General features: G+C 37.4%; 1 pseudogene; it reads right to left on the bottom strand.

Moving 5' to 3' along the window:
• Positions 1 to 5576: 5576 nt before the first annotated feature.
• LOC122323822 lies at positions 5577 to 8769 on the bottom strand (annotated as a pseudogene).
• Positions 8770 to 10680: the final 1911 nt, after the last annotated feature.

Below are 10680 nucleotides of genomic sequence, written 5' to 3'. Positions count from 1 at the left end.
AACGATAAAACTTGGCTCGCTGAATATTAGATCACGTTCCACAAAAAGCACTTTATATATATGATTTGATCAAAGATCAGAACCTAGATTCACTCTGTTTGACAGAAACCTGACTAAAACCAGATGAATACATTACTCTAAATGAATCTACCCCCCAAGATTATTACTATTAAATGAGCCACGTTTAAAAGGTAAGGGGGGTGTTGCTACAATTTATAACAATATTCTTAGTACTTCTCAGAGGGCAGGCTTTAAGTATAACTCATTTGAAGATTTGGTGCTGCATATCATATTATCTATAGAATCATGTGCTAGTGATAAATCCTCTGTCATGTTTGTACTGGCTACTGTATACAGGCCACCAGGACACAGCACAGATTTCAGAGAAACAAAAAAAGTCGAGTTAGGCGAAACGGTACAAATAGACTGAAAGACAGGACTGAGACCGGACAAACAAAATCCATGTTCAACCTAAAAAACTAAGGTTCAGAGTCAGGATGAACCAATATCAAGTCTGTTGGACTGAAACAGGACAGAAAACTGGAAGGAGATTAAGTAGGAGGGTAATTAACAGAAATGGGGTGCAGGAATGGTGAAACAATTAGGGTTAACAAGAGGGTGGAGTTAATTTCAAAGCACATGGCGAGTCTGTCAAAACAAAACCATGGTTAAACCTGTAGGACAACAAACCACAAGACAAACACAACAGGCCGCTGCCAACCACTGACACAATATGATGCAAAAACTTGATGATATAACTTAAACTATGCACTCTCTTTTTTTCTAGCACTCTAGATACAGTTGCTGTTTTGCACTTAAAAAAGATGAAAGAAAACAATCTGACTCCATGGTGTAATGAAAACACACGCACCCTAAAGAGAGCAGCCCGGAAGATGGAGCGCAGGTGTAAATTAGAAGTATTTCATATTGCCTGGCGGGAGAGTATCCTGTCATACAGAAAAGCATTAAAACTGATCATTTTTCATCTCTTTTAGAAGAAAACAAACACAACCCCGGTATTTATTCAATACAGTGACTAAATTAACAAAAATAAAACGGTCAACAGGTGCTAAGTGTAGTAGTAATGACTTCATGAATTTCTTTACTTCTAAGATTGGTACCATCAGAGATAAAATTGTAACTATGCAGCTGTCAGCTACAGTTTCACATCAGTTAGTGAACTATAGATCCCTGAGGAAAAATTACACTCATTCTCTATTATAGGAGAAAAGACTTGTACAAACTTGTTAAATCATCTAAACCAGCAACATGTATGTTAGACCCTATTCCATCTAAACTATTAAAAGATTTGCTTCCAGAAGTCATAGATCCTATTATTATTATTATTATTATTAATTCATCATTGTCATTAGGATATGTTCCCAAAACCTTCAAACTGGCTGTAATTAAGCCTCTTATTAAGAAACCACATCTTGATCCCAAAGACTTAATAAATTACAGACCAATCTCTAATCTCCCTTTTCTGTCAAAGATACTAGAAAAGGTAGTATCCTCACAACTGTATTCCCTTTAGAAAAAAATGGTATCTGCGAGGATTTCCAATCATCTTATCATCTTATCTTCAATCAATTTATCTTAGGATGGTTTAAATCATATCTATCTGACCGCCATCAGTTTGTGGCACTAAATGAGGAGGTATCATATCTCTCACAAGTGAAACATGGAGTTCCTCAAGGTTCAGTGCTAGGACCGTTACTTTTCAACCTATACATGTTACCTCTGGGAGACATTATCAGGAGACATGGTGTTAGCTTTCACTGCTATGCTGATGATACTCAGCTCTATATTTCAGCGCAGCCTGGTGATACACAACAAATTTAACAGAATGCATAGTCGATATAAAAACTGGATGATGAGTAACTTCCTAATGCTAAAATCTAAAAAACAGAGGTGCTAATAATTAGACCTAAAAACCCACATATAATAATCTAGAACACAGGCTAACACTTGATGGCTGGTCTGTTAATTCTTCATCATCAGTTAGGAACCTAGGTGTGCTGCTTGACAGCAATCTTTCCTTCGAAAACCATGTTTCCAGCATCTATAAAACTGCGTTTTTACATCTTAAAATTATATCTAAATTACGACCTATGCTTTCAACCTCTAATGCAGAAATATTAATTCATGCGTTTATAACCTCGAGGTTAAATTATTGTAATGCTTTATTGGGTGGTTGTTCTGCACGCTTGATAAACAAACTTCAGATAGTTCAAAACGCAGCAGCTAGAGTCCTTACTAGAACTAGGAAGTATGATCATATTAGACCGGTTCTGTCAACACTGCACTGGCTCCCTATCAAACATTGGATAGATTTTAAAATCTTATTAATTACCTATAAAGCCCTGAATGGTTTAGCTCCTCAATACTTGAGTGAGCTCTTATCACATTATAGTCCTGCCCGTCCGCTGCGTTCTCAAAACTCTGGCCTTTTGATAATACCTAGAATATCAAAAATCGACTGCGAGCGGCAGATCCTTTCCTATCTAGCACCTAAACTCTGGAACAATCTCCTAACTCTGTTCGGGAAGCAGACACACTCTGCCAGTTTAAATCTAGATTAAAGACACATCTTTTAACTTAGCCTACACATAACACACCAACACACTTTTTATTATTAAATCCGTTAAAGGATTTTTAGACTGCATTAATTATATCAGCTGGAACTGGGAACATTAAAATACGATGTACTTGTGACATCGTAAAAAGAATGGCATCTACGCTAATATTAATCCCGTTTCTTTCTTAATCTGTTTCACAGTTTGTATCCAGACTAGATGGTGGATCAGCACCCAGAGATTATGTTCATCAGAGACCAGAACACCTAGATGCGCACCGTGGACAGATTTTCTCCATTCATGGATGGGGTTTTGGTTCTTTCCTCTGGCTTGCTTTGTTGGGGACACGTAACTTCTAGTGATTATCGTCGAATTGATTAAAGAGATCGTCTCTGCATTTAATAACAAATTGTTCAATCTCGTCATTATACATCCCTATCATTGTGTTCTCCAACTTTATACTGTACAGTGCCTTGATTCAACCTATGTTGTTAAAAGCGCTATATAAATAAAAATGATTGATTCATTTATTGATTGATGTACTAACGGGGAAATCTCTATATAAAATGTTAAGTGGTAATTAAGTGTAACAAATCATTTAAAAATCAAACACATCACCTCCATATTTTAAACTGAGAAGAAAATCACCTGTCAATTTTGAGCAAATGAAGAATAAATTCATACTAGCATACACATGTAGCACATCTTTTATTCTTTTTGAATGTTTTCCTGGACCTCTGCAGGCTTCTTGTAAATTAAACTGTATATTGTTTGTTATGTTGACAGACAAAAAGTTACATTCAGGTGCAAAGAAGATATGTATTTTTTAATAACGTAACTTAAAAATATAAATAAAAATTGTTGCTTACGTTCATATTAACCAGAACTTAACAGTTGGTTCTGAAGACATTATTATTTGTTCAATATTTTTGTAAAAAAAAAAAAAAAAATCATAAAACAATAAGAATATTTTACTTTAATTTGCTTTTGTGTTTATAAACAACAAAGAAGCAATATGAAGTTTTAAAAGATCATTGCTGTCTTCATTGGTTGTACTAAAATAAATTAACATGATTTAATGAATTAATTGAACTGGATTACTTACCAAGCAATCAACAGGCCATTATGCATTTTTCTTTATTATTATTATATTACTCGTGGGTTAATCCACAAGAGCATGTTTAAACTTAATTATTATACAATCAAATGAATAAAAAGTACAAATCCTTAAGATGTCCTTTGTTTCACATCTTTCAATGATTGCTTCATCCCTCATTCACAATCTAACGGATGTTAAACTGATATACTTTAATACAGCATTGTTCAGAAATACATATAACATAATCTTTAAGGCAGATATGAGCCAGCTTGTTTTAAGTTGTTTTTCAGATGTTACTTACCTGTTATTACTTACCTGGTGAGATTATTTTTTTATTATTTTAATTAACATTCAGTGTGATGAATATACAGTAGTAAATCGAGAGGGTTAATTGGGGCTTAATAATGGTTTAAAAAGGTTTGCCCCTTCACAGCTGTCATGGAGGCCAAAATTAGTTATAGACAACCAACATCACTTTTTGTGCTAAACAAGAGGTAAAAGTATTCTAACATGGGGGTCTATGGGATTGACTACCATTTGGAGCCTGTGTCTAGTGGCCAGTCAGTGAATTTTAGTTTAGTGCTGGGTACTGTCACATTCTCTGGAATTTGTTATTGTTTTTGTCGTGTGCCATGTGTTCCGTCTGACCTAATTTAGTTTATTGTCTTTAGCTGTGTGTGATTAATTTAGTGATTTACCTGGTGTATTTAAGTCCTGTGGTTTCAGTTCTGTTTGTCCGATCTCGCCTTTATTTGCGTGTGATTTTGTCCGATCTGCCTGCCTGTCTGTATTTATATTGTTTTTCATCTCTGAGTACATTAAAACGCTTTATTTTCATTTACACTCGTTGTGTGCTCTCCTGCTTATCACACACCTGACAGGTACACACCACAAGATTATCAGGCTGATTTTAAACGATTTCCCCTCTTCCGACAATCCTAGGTAATGTCTCAATTATCTTTGTGGATCTAAAGATTATCTCATCAGATTTTCCTGTGGTGTGATATGTGTTAAGAGTGACTGAATCTGCTCGGAAAAACAATGTGTCCTGGAAAACACATTTATTCTCAAGTCTCGAGAGATTTTGTGAGGACTCTGTCTTCATCACATTGCTGCACCCCACACACTATATAGTGAAAATAGTGAAATCTAGGACATTTTTCTCCTCATGTTTGCGGTCTCTCACATTTTGAAAGTCTTATAAGATTAAAAATCTTTTAGTATGTAACTTTAGTCACCTGTTTGAATTAAGAGAGAGAGACTGGAAGGCTGCCTCCTGGTTATATAAACTGAGAAACATACAATCTGAAAACTATAAACCATTCCTATTTTGCTTCAGTTAAAGGCAAGGCGACTTGAGTCACAGGTGGATTGTATGTTTGTCATGGTAGGTGGGCACAGTTTCAACGACCAGGCACCTCAACTCCATTCTACCTCTTTGTCCATTTTCTATTATCTGATAATGATGAACGGTGATACGTTGCCAAAATGGTCACAGACACTATGTACATGTTTTATACAGTCTATGATAACACATTTTTGTATATTGTGTGTATGTTGGATTCAGTGGTTGCAGTGTCAGAATCTTGAAGCCCGAGGCAAGAAGCTGTAGGACCAGGGTATCTTTGAAAGGGTCCCTGTCTCCTAACCTCTGTGGTACTTATGACTCTGATGTCAGGAAACTTTAGTGGACAATCTCTCATTGATAAGATCTTTGGGACCCAGTTACCCATGGCAGAAAAAAATTGAGAGGCAATGTAAGCAGCAATAACAGGAACTTTTATTATTTCTGGAGTGACCCTGAAAGGATTCATCCCTGACGAGTAGTTCAGCAAGGCGCTTAAACTACTGTCTCGGCCAAGGCGCCAGACGCAACCATGGCCTGCCAGCCCCGCAAGGCGCTAGGACTGGAGGGATGAAGGGGCTAACTTAAACCATTCGTGTAAGTGCATCTCATCCAGGTGAAGCCTCTGCTCTGGGTCACTCTTTAGGCAACCTCGAATAAAACGACAGCATTCTGTGAAGAAAGATGGAGAGAATTTTACACTTGCTCTCCAAGTTGCAAAACTTGGAGATACTTTTTTTTAAAAGCCACTGTTTTCTCAGTTTTGCATTTGTTCTTTTGTACTGAAGCTCTCACCGTCGGAGATGCCTGGCTCTTCCCACGCATCGGCATCCATCAAACCGATGTCGCTGCTGTCTGGGAAAAGTCTGGTCATCATCCGAAACAGCAGCACCCCCAGCGACCACACTGTGGCCTGCTTCCCGTCGTACTCGCCCTTCTCGATGTACTCCGGAGGGCAGTACCTTGCTGTCCCTGCAGGAAAACGTTTGTCACATGTGAAAGTCTGCTCTACCAACGGAACTTAATTTTAATGACAAATTACACTATGACTGGGTTTTCTTCTTCTGAGAAAGCTGTTAGTTGTGAGTCCCATCTAAACAGAGTGCTCATTAAAATCCCAAACTACGTTCAAGAAATAATACATACCACTATAGGTGGTGTAGGAGGTCTTTTTAAGGAGGTCTCCACAGCCAAAATCGATAAGTTTGACCTCTAGGGTCTCTACGTTGACCAGGATGTTTGGCATTTTGATGTCCCGATGGAAGACACTCTTGGAACAGCAAGCAGCAGCAGCATCGGTCACCTGCCGCATGAAATGACGTGCCATCTCCTCGCTGAAGTGGCCATCGTAATGCGCCCAAAAACTCAGCATGTCCATGCAATGCGAGGGCCGCTCTAGGACCATAATGTACTGGTCCGGTTGGTCCTCCCAGTCCAGTAGCTTTATGATGTGGGGACAGCTGGGGCCTTGATTGGCCATGAGAGTTAGGGCCACCTCCAGAGGAACTGGTCTGGGATGCTCAGGCTAGAAAAAGAATGTTTTTTTTATAACTGTACACTGATACCCTGATACAGCATCTGTCGTCTCATTGAGGACATGAATATATAAACAACAAAAACTTAATAAAAAACTTAATAAAATATTTTTATTGCTGTGAAAAACTTCTGAAAGTTCTGATGTCTACTTACAAGGCTTAAGTACGGCTCGTTCTCTGTCTTCACCGTGAACTTCACAGCCACTGGAAGGCCGTCTTCACGGCGGGTCCTTCAAAACGGAGCCGCATCCTCCTTCTCCCAACTTCTTGCCAATACAATATTTCCAGCAAATGCGGTCTATTAAAACATAATAATTATTCATTTTAAAGATGAATACAGTGTACCTCAAGGTGGCATACCATACTTATTCATACTAAATTCTATATTTATTTCAATGACTTCAAATTGTTTGAGAAATATATGGAATATATGTGGTGTTTGAACAATGAAATATGAGAAAGGTATGAGAAGAAATGTTACAGCTGCAAAATGTAAAACACGCTGTCCTATAATAAACCCGTGAGAAGAACGCTTGTGTTTGAACACAACCGTAAAGTCAGACTCGGTTCTCGTTATCTTATCACAGTCCAGCTGTCTCTGCACACCTGGACTGTCCTGATCTTGAAGCTGGACGTCCTCCACTTGCTGGTCCTCAGCAGTGACAGCAGGGACAACAGCAGCACTGGAAGGAAGCTCCTGATGATCGCCGTCCTCTACAGTAGTTACAACGTCCTGTAGAGAAGTCTGATCTAAAGCGAGGAACATCAACCAGAGCTTGTTTTAATAAACACAGATGAAATATTGCAGACTTGTATAAGCAATAGCAGGGTGAATACTTTTGACATCTTCAAAATATGGTTAATATGTTTTTTTGTGCGTGTAAAAGACATTCTTGATGTACAAAGCTTCTGGAGCATGTCAGTTACCATCAGTGCACCTCCTGGATGGGACCGTGTCCTGCTCCACCTCTCCCTGCTCCACCTGCTCATCCTGAGCACTGGTGGATTTCGGGTGGGGAAACAGAGAAGAAAGCAGCAAACTTCCGAAACCACTTCTGTTTCTGCCTCTTCTTCTTGCTTTTCTCTCCCTTTCTCTCTTTCCCGCCTCCCTCGCCGTCAGGACGAGGATGGAGCTCCACCGAGCGGTCGGTGGGTGTCCTCTCACGTCCTCCATCCGCTTTCTTTTTACGGGATACTCGCAACAAACGAAAAAACTCCATCACAACTGTAAAAACTGTGCCAACAACGTTAACTACACTGAACTCCTTACTCGCTACAAGCGGAGCAGGTGAGTTTCGCGCTTTATATAGAAGCACGTGACGTTCTAAATTATTTTATTACGCCATAAGGATTCATGATCCGAGAATTCTGTAAGATTCCAAAAAAAAAAAAAAAAAAAAAAAAAAAAAACTGTAAGATACCCACAAACATTAAACAGTGGTGTCTAATGATGAATGATGTAAAATTATATATATTAAATGCGCGCGCGCGTGTGTGTCTGTGTGTATAAATGTAACGTTTTTATTAATATGTTTTCCTTTAGAATATTCTTCTGTATTTTTACAGATCTCGGTTACAGGTGTGGCCTGATGAGACTTTGTATCTCATGTTATTAACAGAAAAAAGCAAGGGATTGTCAAGGAAAACAATAAATGTACAATATTGATTTCGATATAATAAAAAAAACCGAACATGACAATTGTACATTTCTCTCTTCAAATGCAGCCATAATTCTGTGTTCATGTGGAGACGGAGCTGTAGATTTTGGGTCTGTGGAGACTCCGCTGTTCTGTTACAATAGAATGGCTCATTCATTCAAAGCAAGCATGTCGAAAAGGGTCTGCAACATGGATTGAGCACACCGTCTGAGTAATACAGCATGTTTTGATAGAGACATCTGGGAATTTTTCGCAGTTTTGTGTACAGTGCATGTGGACCAGAGGCTCGGCCGTCCCCAGATCTAGCGTCGTCCACGGATTCAGGTCGGGGTCCAGGTTTTGTGGCCAACGGTTCAGACATTCAACGCAACATTCCACCTCTTGGCACTCATCTTTTCTTGAAAAGAAAAAAAAAGAAAAGAAATCCAAAAAAATAAATGAATACAAGAGGGAAAAAGTTGCAAGTATATTTGATTTTCTTCTCGTTCTAAAGAAAATGTTCTAAAAACGGATCCCGTTGGATGGTGCTGTACGAAGTGGACTGGACCGTGTTCATTCTCGTTGTGTTGTTCAATGCAGCAGACACTGGTTGAATGAGGAGCGAGGTCACAGTTTGTGGAGATGGGAAAATTGCCACACAATATGAATTTTTAATTGTTCCTTGTTTTGAGAGAATAAAATTCATTTACTAATCCCTGTGTTTGTCTGCCATCGTTCTCCAGCATAACATGCTACCAAAAAAATTACTAAAACACCACTTAACATGCAGCAGAGCATCTAGACACCAGTGCTAAAACATACTAAAGACTTCAGTGGGACAAAAGAATCAAATCAAATCTAGAGGTAATTCAAAAGATTAAATATATAACGTTAAGCCACAGATGTACTAATGGGGGAAATCTCAATATTTTAAACTGAGAAGAAAATCACCTGTCAATTTTGAGCAAATATAGAATTATTACAATTTAAAAATATTACTATTATAAAAATTTTATTTAAAGTTATTTATTTTTTAATAATGTAAATGTTGCCTAGTTCATATTAATCAGAACTTAAATACCAGTTGGTTCTGAAGACATTATTATTTGTTCAGTATTTTTGTTTAAAAAAAAAAAAAAAAAAAAAAATCATAAAAATATTTTTGTCACATTCTGGTAAATGAGACAGAGACGTAGTTCAAACAAAAAGTTGAGAATTTTAATGATTCACATTCTGTGTAGGTAACAGGGTCTTCGGTAAGCGAAGTTCAAATCAGAAAGTCAAAAGTTCATTCCTTATCTGACCATATCCTACACGAGTTGTAACTCACACAGGCAGGTGAATCAGGAAGCAGAACATCAAGTGAGTAAGCTCGAGAACAGCCATAGACTGAATGGTGAGTGTCTGTTTTATGCCAGTGACAGCAGGTGCGGGTGATCAGTATTCTCATGATTGTGAACGTGTCCAGGTGACGGGATCGGTAGGCGTGGGAAGTTAGGGCGTGACAATTTTACTTTAATTCGCTTGTGTGTTTAAAAACAACAAAGAAGCAATATGAAGTTTTAAAAGATCATTACTGTCTTCATTGGTTGTACTAAAATAAATGAACATGATTTAATGTTGGTGAACTGGATTACTTACCAAACAATAGACAGGCCATTATGCATTTTTCTTTATTATTATTATATTACTCGTGGGTTAATTCACAAGAGCATGTTTAAACTTAATTATTATACAATCAAATGAATAAAAAATACAGATCCTTAAGATTGCTTCATCACTCATTCACAATCTAAAGGATGTTAAACTGATATACTTTAATACAGCATTGTTCAGAAATACATATAACATAATCTTTAGGGCAGATATGAGCCAGCTTGTTATTACTTACCTGGTGAGATTATTTGTATTTTTTATTTATTTATTTTTAACAACAACACAAAAAAAGGAATACACTTATACAAATAATCTCTTCCCAGCCCAACTTATTATAAAGAAAATAGAGGGGAAAAAAGAAAGAAAGGAAAAAGGAAAGAAAGAAGAAAAAAAGGAAATAATTTATAATAAAGTAAGAAAAGTCAATTTATTACAGTAAAAATTCTGTATCTATAACGCAGTTATGGTCTCAATGAAAGAAAGGAGAGGATTCCAAATTTGATTTTTGATTTTTTGCAAATGTAAGAAAGACATCAAATCTTTCAACCAAGAGAGGTTGGGAGGGGGGCATGTGTAACAGTATACGTCTTTTGGCTATCAATGAGGCAAAGGCAATAATATCGGCATGGTGCTTCTTATATAAGCCAACAACAGGAGATATTCCAAAAATTGTTGTTATTGGACAAGGTATCACAGAAACACTAAGAGCTTTTGACATTGTATCAAAAAAAGAGGACCATTAAGAATTCAGACTAGGACAGGTGTAAAATGAATGAGTATGGTCTGCTGGAGACAACACGCATCTATTGCACCTATCATCTTCTGATAAACA

Source organism: Puntigrus tetrazona, chromosome 19, assembly GCF_018831695.1.
Source record: "Puntigrus tetrazona isolate hp1 chromosome 19, ASM1883169v1, whole genome shotgun sequence".
NCBI classification, from domain to species: domain Eukaryota; kingdom Metazoa; phylum Chordata; class Actinopteri; order Cypriniformes; family Cyprinidae; genus Puntigrus; species Puntigrus tetrazona.
The sequence above is the reverse complement of the archived record's forward strand: the minus strand, read 5'-3'. Positions and strand labels throughout refer to the sequence as shown.